Source organism: Megascapheus bottae, chromosome 21 (assembly GCF_031878675.1).
Source record: "Megascapheus bottae isolate mThoBot1 chromosome 21, mThoBot2.hap1, whole genome shotgun sequence".
NCBI classification, from domain to species: domain Eukaryota; kingdom Metazoa; phylum Chordata; class Mammalia; order Rodentia; family Geomyidae; genus Megascapheus; species Megascapheus bottae.
This window is the reverse complement of record NC_143529.1, coordinates 11,929,143-11,942,499: the sequence shown is the minus strand read 5'-3', so window position 1 is coordinate 11,942,499 and position 13,357 is coordinate 11,929,143. Positions and strand designations below refer to the sequence as shown.

At 40.1% G+C, this 13,357-nt stretch overlaps 1 protein-coding gene and 1 non-coding gene across 2 annotated transcripts in view; one reads left to right on the top strand and one right to left on the bottom strand.

Annotated features, from left to right (window-relative positions):
• Bmpr2 (bone morphogenetic protein receptor type 2) overlaps positions 1-13,357 on the bottom strand; it is a 101,952-nt gene that overhangs the window by 56,154 nt on the left and 32,441 nt on the right. The window lies entirely within an intron of this gene.
• LOC150048650 (U6 spliceosomal RNA) lies at positions 5,287-5,394 on the top strand. The gene has a single exon (XR_016539172.1). It is a non-coding gene; the product is annotated as a U6 spliceosomal RNA (small nuclear RNA).

Below are 13,357 nucleotides of genomic sequence, written 5' to 3'. Positions count from 1 at the left end.
AGCACTAGACCTTGAAAAAGCCCAAGGACAGTGCCTAGGTTCTGAGTTCAAACAATGACCTGACAAAAAAAAAATCATAGTTAATCTAAAAGAAAAAAACCACTATGCAAGCATAAAAATTTGCTTTGCCGATTTGGGTAGTGAAAAATTACACTATATTTTTAAATAGAGAAGACGTATTAAATACTGGCAAACTCTAACTTCATTAGGATCATTTAAGAATCACTTGAGCAGCAGGAATTCAAGACAACCTAGGCAACGTAAGATGCCATCTATGACAAAGAAGGATTACATTATATATAATATTATACATACATGAAGTACTAGAGACAAATACAAAATGTATTATTCATTTGGAAAGTCACTTGTTTTTAGATGAAAAAGCATAAGATACAACTGTAAATAGTTAATTCTACATTAATTAACTAGTGAATTTATTTTCATATTTATGAAATGCTAAAGATAACTACACAGAAAAAAACACATTGGACAGTGCAGGAACAATGGCAAACAGCCAACAGGGAAAATGTGAAGATGATGAAAAAAAACTTTTTTTTGGTCAGTCGTAGGGCTTGAACTCAGGGCTTGGACACTATCCTTGAGCTTTCCAGGGACTCTACCACTTTAAGCTACAACACCACCCTGGCCTTTTCTGTGTATGTAGTACTGAGGAATTGAACCCAGGACTTTGTGCATGCTAGGTAAACAATCTACTACTAGGGCCACCCTCCCAGCCCTGAAAATGTTGTTTTCAATTACAGTTTTTTAAATTGTTATAGTGAAGGGGATGTTCACAGGGGTTACAGTTATATAAGTCAGGTAATGGGTACATTTCTTTTGGAACTATGTCATCCCTTCCCTTGATTTCTCCCAGTTTTACCTCCCAAGTTGTACAGCTCATTTTTCTTTTTTGCCAGTACTGGGGCTTGAACTCAGGGCCTGAGCACCGTCCTTGGGCTTTTTCCCCAAGGCCAGCACTCTGCCACTTGAGCAACAGCACCATTTCTGGCTTTTTCTATGCATGTAGTGCCGAGGAATTGAACCCAGGTCTTTGTGCATGCTAGGCAAGCACTCTACCACTAGGCCAAACTCCCAGCCCCTGTACAGCTCATTTTTAAGTATCCAATGAGTATAACTGCTGCATCTGTTTACCTTTTGTACCTTAATCATAGTTTAATTAGCATATATTAATAATGCACAAGGAAGCTGGGTGCAGTGGCTCACATCTGTTATCCTAGCTACTCAAGAGACTGAGATCTGAGGATCAAGGGTCAGAGCCAGCCCAGGCACTGAAGTCCCTGAGACTTTTATCTCCAATTAAACACCAGAAAACCAGAAGTGGTGCTGTGGCTCAAGGGGTAGGGGCAATATTGAGCAGAAAAGAGCTCAGGGACGGCACTCAGGCCCAGGTTTCAAGTTCCATGACCAACCAACAAAAAATAAATAATAACGCACAGGGATTTCACTGTGATAATTATATAGATGCAGTGTGTTTTGAACAAGTTTATCATTTCTAATATATACTCTTAGCTTCACTTTTCTCCCTGGTGAAAATGTCCCTAATGAATATAGTAGTGGTTATATAACTATATAAATTTGCTAAAACTTAATGATCAGAACACTCAAAAGGGTAAATCTTTTTTTTCTTTAGACAATACTAGGATTTGAACTCAGGTCCTCATGTTTGCTTCGTTTGCTTAATCAACTGGTACTATAATATTTAAACTTTATCTCCAGTCCTGCTTTTTGCTAATAATTATGGAGATCAAGTCTAATGAATTTCTCTGCTTAAGCTGGTCTTAAATTTGGATATTTCATAGGTCCACATTCTGAGTAGCTTGGAATACTAATGTGAGCCACCAGTGCCTGGCTAAAAAGGTAAATTTTATTTTACATAAATTTAACTTTAAAAAAATGTTATCTAGGGGCTGGGAGTTTGGCCTAGTGGTAGAGTGCTTGCACGAAGACCCGAGTTCGATTCCTTGGTACCACATACATAGAAAAAAAGCCGGGAGTGGTGCTGAGGCTCAAGTGGTAGAGTGCTGACCTTGAGAAAGTCCAAGACAGTGCTCAGGCCCTGAGCCCAAGCCCAGGACCGGCAAAAAACAAAAACAAAACAAAACAAAAAACACTATCTAAGGCTATAGGTGTAGGTAGACTTAGTGGCAAGAATGCTTGCCTATCATTCTTGTGGTCTGCTGTTTCATCTTTTAGCACTGCAAAATAACAAACACTAATAGGGAGCAATAAAGATAGACTACTGACATACATGGCTAATTGATCAAATCTGAAATAATAGGAATATACACACTCATCACAAAAACATAGTTATATCATATTTTGTTCTCAGATGTTTGATCTTAAAAATAAGCTCTTTCTGGGGCTGAGGACATGGCTCAAGTGGTAAAGCACCTGTTTAGTAAATAAGACTTGGAGATCAAACACCGGTACTGACACATATCACACACACACATGCATGTGTATGTGCGCATAAACACACACAAATAGCCCCAGATTTTCATTAATCAGCCATTCATATATATAGTCCTACCTAGATACTTACTTTTGGGGTAACCATATCTTCTTTCAAAACACAGTCTACATCAAAAAGAATAGCAAAACCAGGCACCAGTAGTTCATACCTGTAATCCTAAATACTTAGGAGGCTGAGATCTGAGGATTTCAGTTCAAAACTAGCTTAGGCAGGAAAGTCCATGAGACTGTTACCTTCAATTAACCACCAAAAAGTTGGAAGTGGAGCTATGGTTCAAATGTTAGAGTGCTATTCTTGAGCAAAAAAGCTCAGGGACAGTGCTCAAACTGAGTTCAAGTCCCAGGATAAGGAAGGAAGGAGGGAAGGAAAGAGGGAGGGAGGGAGGGAGGGAGGGAGGGAGGGAGGGAAGGAGATTTGATCTTCACTTTATAGTTTACCTTATTTTCTCACTCTATGATGTTTAGTCACTGTTCTGGTGCTGGGGATGGAGCTCAGGCCATTTCACATGCTAGACAAGCAATCTAACACTGAGCTTCATCCATGTCTTATTTGTTTCAGATATCTATAGCTAAGCTGTATCCAATGAGATAAGTGCTCATGTACCTTAGGCTGACACTAAATTCAAATCTGCATCCCGATTACATGTGTGTTCCTTTTTCTTTTTTCTATTAGTCACCACAATTCATCTGTAATTATATATATATAATTTGAAGTGAAACAACAAATCATCTTTTCATCCCAAGGTAGTAAGTAAATTTACCCTATCTACTAAACAAAACAACATGGCTCAAGTGATAGAACATTAGCCCAACAAGTATGAGGCCTCAAGCTCACACTCCAGAACTTGGGGGGGAGGGGGGGGAGAGAGGGAAGGGAAGGGAAATGCCATGGGGTTAGGACAGGAAGCAACATCATTAAAAAAAAAAAAAAAAAAGAGGGCCGGAGTTTGGCCTAGTGGTAGAGTGCTTGCCCAGCATGCACAAAGACCCAGGCTCAATTCCTTGGTACCACATACATAGAAAAAAGCCAGAAGTGGTCTTGAGGCTCAAGTGGTAGAGCTCTAGCCTTGAGCCCAGGACTGGCAAAAAAAAAAGAAAGAAAGAAAGAAAGAAAGCAAAATCTCTTTCTCCACCAAAGAAACTGGCAATACCTTTGTCATCAATCAACTTACAAGCTTACTTAAAACAAAATGTATAATATTTCTACGTTTTGTGCTAAAAGCAAAAAATCATTAAGCTAAAATTTGGTTAATGTCTCATCTAACTCAACATCATAATTTAAATATTTCCATTTTTTCTTTATATGTACACTCCAAAAATATTTATTACAGGAAGCAGCACTGAGGCTCAATGTGCTAGAGCAGTGGCCTTCAGCTGAAGAGTTCAGGGATAGGACCCAGGCTCAGAGTTCAAGCTCCACAACCACCACCACCACCAACAACAAAAAAATCACTTAAAAGTAGGGCCAGTAGTGGTAGATTACTTGCCTAGCATGCACGAAGACCTGGGTTCGATTCCTCAGTACCACATACATAGAAAAAAGCCAGAAGTGGTGGTGAGGCTCAAGAGGTAGAGCTCTAGCCTTGAGAAAGTCCAAGGACAGTGCTCAGGCCCTGAGCTCAAGCCCAGGACTGGCAAAAAAAAAAAAAAAAGTAGGGCCAGGAGTTTGGCCTAGTGGTAGAGTGTTTGTCTAGCCTGCATGAAGAGTTAAATTCAATTCTTCCGTACCACATGCTTAGAATAAAGCTGGATGTGGTTCTGAGGCTCAAGTGGTAGAGCTCTATCCTTGAGAAAGTCCAAGGACAGTGCTCAGGCCCTGAGCTCAAGCCCAAGACTGACAAAAAAAATAATTGCAAAAAGATAAACTTGCGGGCCCGGGAGTTTGGCCTAGCGGTTAAAGTGCTTGCTTAGCATGCACAAAGACCCGGGTTCGATTCCTCGGTATCCCACATACACAACCAAGCCGGAAGTGGCAGAGACGAGACTGCAACAAGCGACAGAGAGCGAAAGCAAGCAAGCGGAGCCCAACCGAGTGGTGGCCGGAGGGAGCGGGGCCGGGAGCGAGCAGGGCCGGAGCGTTTGGGAGCGAGCCGAGCCAGAGCCAGCGAGGCCGGAGCGAGCGGGGGCCAGAGCGAGAAGGGGCCGGAGCGAGCGGGGCGGGAGCGAGCGGGGCCAGAAAGAGAAGGGGGCCAAAAAAAAAAAAAAGATAAACTTGCCCAGCGCATGGGCGCAGTGGCTCACGCCTGTAATCCTAGCTACTCAGGAGGCTGAGATCTGAGGATCAAGGTTCAAAGCCAGCCTGGACACAAAAGAACCTGAGACTCTTATCTCAATTAACCCCTAGAAAATGGGTAGTGGGGCTTGGCTCAAGGGTAGGGTAGTGGTAGCCTTAAGCTGAAGAGCTAAGGGACAACGCCCAGTCACAGGGGTAGGCCAGTAGCTTTGAGTTGAAGAGCTCAGGGAGAGCACCCAGGTGGAGTCCAAGCCCCACAACCCACCAAAAAAAAAAAAAGATAAACATTTCTCTCTTTCTTTTTTTTTTTTCTTTTTCTTTTTGCCATTCCTGGCACTTGAACTCAGGGCCTGAGCGCTGTCCTTGGGCTAGTGGTTTGCCACCTGAACCACAGCACCACTTCCAACTTTTTCTATGTATGTAGTATGGAGGAAGCGAACCCAGGTCTCCCTGCATGCTAACCAAGCACTCTACCACTAGGCCAACTCCTGACCCAAAAAGTAGAAAAAAAAAGTAGATATAAATAACTAGATCTTTTCTAAGTTTAAATTTACGGAAGAGTGCTCATGTCAGCAGTATATATACTAAAACTGGAACAATACAGAGAAGATTAGCATGGCCCCCGAGAAAGGATGAAAATGCGAATTCACAAAGCATTCCATAATTTTCTTTTCAAAAATGAATTAATTTACTGAAGAAACCCCTTTACTGAAATTGTTTAGCAAGAATTCCAGGCAATTTATGTGTGTCTGTATTTGTGTGCGTGTGTGTGCATACCTGCACATGTTTGTGCACTAAGTCTGTAGGATCTGGGTATTGTCCTTGAGCTTTTTTGTTCAAAGCTAGCACCACTTGAACAATAGCTCACGTCTAGTTTTTTTGATGGTTTTTAGTGGTTAACTGGAAACCAGTGTCTCCTAGCCTTTCCTGCCTGGGCTGGCAATCTTCAGGCATGAGCAACAGGTGCCTGGTTTGAAAAAAAATTTTTTTAAGAAAATCAAAGCAAGAAATCATTTTCTGTATTTGAGAGATTGAAATTTTGCTGAACAAAATTATTGTTAGGTGACAAAACAGTAAAATCTAGTCTATAAAAAAAAAGGAATATAGAGGCTGGGAGTTTGGCCTAGAGGTTGAGTGCTTGCCTAGCATGCACGAAGACCCAGGTTCAATTCCTTGCTACCACATACGTAGAAAAAAAAAAAAAAGCCAGAAGTGGTGCTGAGGCTCAAATGATAGAGCTCTAGCCTTGAGAAAGTCCAAGGACAGTGCTCAGGCCCTGAACTCAGGCCCTGAGCTCAAGCCCAGGACTGCCAAAAAAAAAAAAAAAAAAAAAAAAAGGAACATAAACACTCTTAGCCAGAGCAACAAGGCAAGAGGGATCCACATAGGGAAAGAAGAAATTAAACTATCTCTATTTGCAAATGACATGATCCTATACCTGAATGACCCAATAAATTCCACTCTCAAACTTCTAGAACTAATAAATCAATTTGGCAAAGTGGCAGGATACAAAATCAACCTTCAAAAGACAGTAGGCTTTCTGTACGCCAACAATACACAAACAGAAGGAGAAATCAAGAAAATGATCCCATTTGCAATAGCCCCCAAAAGAATAAAAATATTTAGGAATTAATCTAACCAAGGATGTAAAGAAATTATTTAATGAAAACTATAAAAGCCTAAAGAAAAAAGTCAAAGAGGATACCAGGAAATGGAAAGACATCCCACACTCATGGATAGGGAGAACCAACATAGTAAAAATGGCCATACTGCCAAAATTGATATACAATTTCAATGCAATCCCCATCAAAATTCCAAAAACATTCTTTACTTATATAGAAGGTGTAATCTAAAGGTTCATATGGAACAACAAAAGACCCAGAATAGCCAAAGCAATTCTAGGCAAAAAAAGCAATATAGGTGGTATTACAATATCAGATTTCAAACGCTACTATTATAGACATAATAACAAAAACAGCATGGTATTGGCACAAAAATAGACCAGAAGATCAATGGAACAGAATAGAAGATCCAGAAATAGAACTATATACCTATAGTCAACTTGTATTTGACAAAGGAGCCAAAGATATACAGTGGAACAAACACAGCCTATTCAATTATTGGTGCTGACAAAACTGGGCAGCCACATGCAAAAAACTAAAAATTGATCCCAGCCTGTCGCCATGCACAAATACTAACTCAAAATGGACCAAAGACCTCAATATCAGACCTGAAACCCTGAAACCGTTACACGACAGAATAGGAAAGACACTGGAACTCTTAGACACAGGCAAAAACTTCTTTAACAGAGTCCCAGGATCACAATAGAATGGAGAGAGACTCCACAAATGGGACTGCCCAAAAATAAAAAGGTTTTGCACAGACAAAGTCATAGCTACTAGAGTAGAAAAACAGCCAACCAACTGGGAAAAGATATTTACCAAGAAGACATCAGACAGGGAACTAAAGAAACTAATCCCCCCAAACCCAACAAACCAATTGCCAAATGGTCAAGGGAACTGAAGAAACATAGGAGAAAATGCTCATCATCCATGGTCATAAAGGAAATGCAAATAAAAACAGCCCTAAGATACCACCTTACCCCAGTCTGAATGGTCAATATTCTGAACTCAGACAACAACAAATGCTGGTGGGGATATGGAGAAAGAGGAACTCTACTGAACTGCTGGTGGGAATGCAAACTATTACAACCACTCTGGAAGGCAGTTTGGAGGTTTCTCAAAAAACTAAAAATAGACATTCCCTATGATCCCACCATACACCCCTGGGCATCTATCCTAAGCATCATAACCCAGGATATGATAAGGACACCTGCACAGCCATGTTCATCGCTGCACTATTCACAATAGCTAAGTAATGGAAACAACCCAGATGCCCTACTACAGATCAATGGATACAAAAAAAAATGTGGTGTGTGTGTGTGTATATATATATATATATATATATATATATATATATATATGTACAATGGAATGCTACACAGCCAACAGAAAAGATGAAATAATGACATTTGCTGGGAAGTTGCTGAAACTAGAGCAAATCATGTTGAGTGAGATAAGTCAAGGCCAAAGGAACAAAAGATACATGGTCTCCTTGATATGTAGATATTAGATCCAAACAGTACAAGAGTGATGACTCAATATTCAGGTATTCAAGGTCGTTGACACATTCTTGGAGATATAACCACATAGACATAAAAGTCTATGATGGGATATATACTCTATACACATGTTATAGTATTTAGACTGATATGTATGTATGACATACAAACTCTCAGCTTAATTTTAATCTTGTTCTTAAATTTATGTGGCAGTGATTGCATATAGAGATCCTATTCTTTTTTGGGGGGGTGTGGAGGGAGTCATGGAGCTTGAACTTAGCTTGGGCACTGTCCCTTGAGCTCTTCAGCTCAAGGTTACCGCCCTGTCCACTGGAATGCTACCAGCATCTAATTTGAGAAATCCTGCTATGGCCTTAGGGTGTTTGCTTTTCTTTAATACAGAATTTGTGAACAAAAAACAAGGGAGAAGAGGACCAGGGAACAAAAAACTCCTTTGCTAGCCTGGAGCTGTGGCTCACGCCTATAATCCTAGCTACTCAGGAGGTTGAGATCTGAGGATCAGGTTCAAAGCCAGCCTGGACACAAAAGGACATGAAACTCTAATCTCCAATTAACCTTTAGAAAATGGGAAGTGGGGCTTGGCTCAAGGGTAGGGCAGTAACCTTGAGCTGAAGAGCTCAGGGACAACGCCCAGGCCCAGAGTTCAAGTCCCACAACCCACCAAAAAAAAAAAAATTCTCTTTCTTCACAAAAAGAAAAGAGAACAACTGCAGTATGCTAATTTTTTAATATATAGTTTACTGTTTCTAACAACAACATACACATGCAAAGACTTTCCGCTACATATCATTTTGTGCTATTGAAATTTAAAGATAAATAAGTATTTTATGTTCATCTTTAAAAGGCACTTAAATAAACCAAACTGTACTATAGCTTTATCAGTTTACAGACTAGGAAACTGAGATACTCCTATGACCACATTTAACCTTAATTACCTATAGTTAATTACCTGTCTACTGATAGTTATAAATAGGGAAAGGATCACTATCACTTCCCTTTCTCATACACTGAGGAAATGCCACGGTGATTTGGCAGCCAAATGGTTGCCAACTTTAAGACAGGAAAAGAGTACTTACCTTCTGACCTTCTGGCACCCTGTCTTAGACTTCCAACTTTCAAAATTGTGGAGAGAAAATAAGTCTGTTGTTTTCCCACCTCTCCTATAATATTTTCTTATAACAGGCCAAACAGAATAATAATACTACATTACTGTATACTACACTAGGGAGTAAAATAATCACCATGATTTTAAAATTCTTCCCTTAATGACACCCACTAATAGATGAGAGAAACAAAATAGGTCTCCAATCAAAGTAAAAAAAAAGAACTCTTGGCTGGGAGTTTGGTCTAGTGGTAGAGTGCTTGCCTGGCATGCACAAAGACCCAGGTTCGATTCCTCAGTACCACATACGTAGCAAAAAGCCAGAAGTGGTGCTGTGGCTCAAGTGGTAGAGCCCTAGCCTGAGAAAATCCAGGGACCGTGCTCAGGCCCTAAGCCCAAGCCCAGGACTGGCAAAAAAAAAAAAAAAGAGAGGGCCTGGAGTTTGGCCTAGTGGTTAAAGTGCTTGCCTAGCATGCATAAAGACCCAGGTTCAATTCCTTGGTACCACATATAGAAAAAAGCCGGAAGGGTGCTGAGGCTCAAGTGGTAGAGCTCTAGCCTTGAGAAAGTCCAAGGACAGTGCTCAGGCCCTGAGCTCAAGCACAGGACTGGTAAAAAAAAAAAAAAAAAAAAAAAAAGAACTCTGACAAGCTTAACACTGCCACATTCCTCAGGAAAACATTAAAAATATTATGAAATGTCATAAAAGCAACTATAGTTTGAGCTAACTTATGATACATAGTAGGAATTCATAAAATAAAATAGGAAAAAGAAAATTCCAGAGAAAAAGACTATCATAAGTGAAAGTCTGCAGTATTTCTGTTAAGTTTCAGTAACCATAAACAGTTCAGTGTTGCTGGAATGGAGAGGGGAGAAGGGGAGCAGTAGAAAATGGTGCTGAAAATGTAAGCAGGAACCAGATGAAGTTTGTTCCACGATAAGAAGTTTGACTTTCTTCTGTAAGCCAAAGAAACTGTTGATGAGTTTCAAGCAAGAGAATTAAATGAATAATGTGTATTTTGGAAAAGTTTTGCAGCCAAAATATGAAAAAGAATATTGAGGAGTTTTTAGAAAGAAGGACATTGTACCAATGAGAAAGCTTCTGCAACCATTCAGGGATAAGAACTGGTGAAAGTAGGAAAAAGGTGAGTAGAAAAAGGAAGGAAATGGATGAGATATTTGTGAGTCTAAATAGCAACTAATACAGGCTGAAACTTTTTTTTTTTTGCCAGTCCTTGAACTCAGGACCAGGGCACTGACCCTGAGCATATTTTGCTCAAAGCTAGCACTTTATGACTTGCACCACAGTGCCACTACAGGCTTTTTCTGTGTACGTGATACTGAGGAATCAAATCCAGGCTTCACGCATGCTAGGCGAGCATTATACCACTAAGTCATATCCCCACCTCTTTTTCTTTTTTTTTTTTTTTTTTTGGTCATATGTGGAGCTTGAACTCAGGGCCTGGGTGCTATACCTAAGCTCATTTACACAAGACTAGGGTTCTACCACTTTGAGCCACAGTTCAACTTCCTGTTTTTGAGTGGTTAACTGGAGAAAAGAATCTCAGTCTCCTGCTAGCTTTGAACTGTAATTCTCAGATCACAGACTCTTGAGTAGCTAGGGTTAAAGGCATGAGCCTCAGATCTCAACCTCCTGAGTAGCTAACATTACAGGCGTGGGCCACCAAGCCTGGCGTTTTTTTTTTTTTGTGCAAGTCCTGGGGCTTGAACTCACGGCCTTAGCATGGTCTTTGGGCTTTCTCAAGGCTAGAGCTCTACCACGTGAGCCACAGCACCACTTCTGGCTTTTTCTATGTATGTTATACTGAGGAATCGAACCCAGGTCTTCAGACATGCTAGGAAAGCACTCTACCACTAGGCCAAACTCCTAGCCCCAGGAACCATATTTTAAGGTGTTAGTCTATGTTTTCAATATGTAAACTGTTGAACTTTAATCCAAAGGTTCAAACTGAACTGAAATTAAGCCTCCGTACAAAAGATAAAACATAAAATGAAGTAAAGTGAGAATGCAGTTACAATTATCTTATAGAGGGAAGAATACCTTTCATGACACTTTATTTTTATTAGTTGAGGAAAAAAACATCTTTCATGAGTTTTTTAAATTAATTTTATTTATTTTTGCTGATATGGTACTGAGAAATTGAACCCCAGTGTCTCATGCATACTAAGCAAGCACTCTGCCACTAAGCCACATTCCCTGCCGTCATGAGTTTTATACTAAAAAAATTAAGAATAAATGAGTCTGCCTGCCTAAAGAATTCCCAAAAACCTTGTCATATATTTTATTGACTTTACCACTTTCTCCTCTATCAATAACTCTTCTACTACCTTAGATATTTTTTAGATTTTTTTTTTTAAACCAGTTCTGGGGCTTGAACCCTGGGCCTGGGCACTGTTCCTGGGCCTCTCTGTACTCAAGACAAGTACTCTACCACTTGAGTCACAATGCCACTTCCATATTTCTTAGAATTTTAAGGGAAGCATTCCTATCTTTGTCAATTTCTTATTTTGAAAATATTTGAATCCAAAAATGGATTCAAGTTTTACCTTTACCCAGTCACCCCTATTAACATTTTGTATAATCACAGTACAATTATATAACCAGAAATTTTCACTCATACAACAAATAGTCTACCAATCTTAATGAGTTCCATCAATTTTCCTACTAATAATGTTATCTGACCAGTATTCAATCCAGAATCTTACAAAGTATTGCATTTTATTTTGCCTCTTAAAATGATAGTTGCTCAGTTTTTCATGACTGAGATCTTTTTAAAGGACTAGTAAATTCTTCTGCAAAATTCTTCTCTGGCCTGTTTTCTCCTGATTAGATTTGAGATTATCCTTTTCTGGTAAAAACACCACCCACAGAAGTGTTTCAATGTCTTATATCAGTAGGCATCTGAAATGTGTTGAACAAAATTTATAAAAGGCCATTGTTTTGAACTTAGCTACTGAACTAGTTTCTAACAGACCAGACCAAACTAGACCAGAATGGAGACACTTGTTGCTGGCTGTCACAGAAACTGAATTTTCAAAACATCTTGTTTTCCCCAACAGGGCATTCACAGCAACCAATTTAGAAGGAGCTGCTGACCTGAGCTAGCATGTCCCCCATTTAAACCCCTTTATAAAGGAATTTTTTTCCTTGTTTTTGCGTTCTTTTCCTATCTTATATTAAGTTGACTTAGTCTGTTTAGTTTATCAAAATACTTTTGTAAATGTTTAGATAGGATGCTACCTGATTCATGAATAGTTAATAAAAGTTAATCATAACTTAAACTCAATTTTTTAAACTACTTTCTCATAGATGTCAATAAGACACATGATCAGTTAGATTTCTCTTAAGTTTCTCCAAAATATAATTAGTAAGTATTTGTGGGGGAAGTACCTTAACACACACACACACACACACACACACACACACACACACACATTCCAGCACCTGTTCACTGGTTAGTTGTATAATGATAATTCTTATGGTGTTTTGTTGTGTTTTGTTTTTATTGGTCACAGGGCTTGAACTCTGGGTCTGGGCTCTGTCCCTTAGCTCTTCAGCTCAAGGCTACTGCCCTATCCCTTGAGCCAGAGTGCCACTTCCATTTTCTAGTGATTACCTGGAGTTAAGAGTCTCACATTCTTTAGTGTCCGGGCTGACTTTGAACTGTGATCCTCAGATCTCAGCATCCTGTGTGGCTAGGATTAAAGGCGTGAGCACCATGCCCTGCCATTTTATGTTTTTAAAACTGAAATTCTACATAAAAGAATAATCCTGGGCCAGCAGTTTGGCCTAGTGGTAGAGTGCTTGCCTAGCATGCATGAAGACCTGGGTTTCATCCTTAGTTCCATATACATGGAAGTGGTGCTGTGGATCAAGTGGTAGAGCTCCCAAGGACAGTGCTAAGGCCCTGAGCTCAAGCCCAGGAATGGGGGGGGGGGGGGAAACAAGTCATTTCTTGTTCTTTATGTTAGTATGGTCTTTCTTTGATATTCCTTTTGCTTTGTGGATTCTGACCCAAAACCATCATTAGCTTGTCCCAGCTTTGGTCCACATATACACCTCTTAAAGCTGGCTATGAGCTGGGCGTGGTGGCTCACGCCTGTAATCCTAGCTACTCAAGAGGCTGAGATGTGAGGATCGAGGTTCAAAGCCGGCACTAAAGTCCGGGAGACCCTCATCTCAATTAACTACCAGAAAACAGGAAGTGGCTCTGTGGCTCAAGGGGTAGGGCAGTAGCCAGGGAGCTGAAGAGCTCAGGGATAGCACCCAAGCTGAGTTCAAGGCCCATGACCGCCACCAACAACAACAAAAAAAAGGTGGCTATGTCTGTACACACACACACACGCACACACACACACACACACA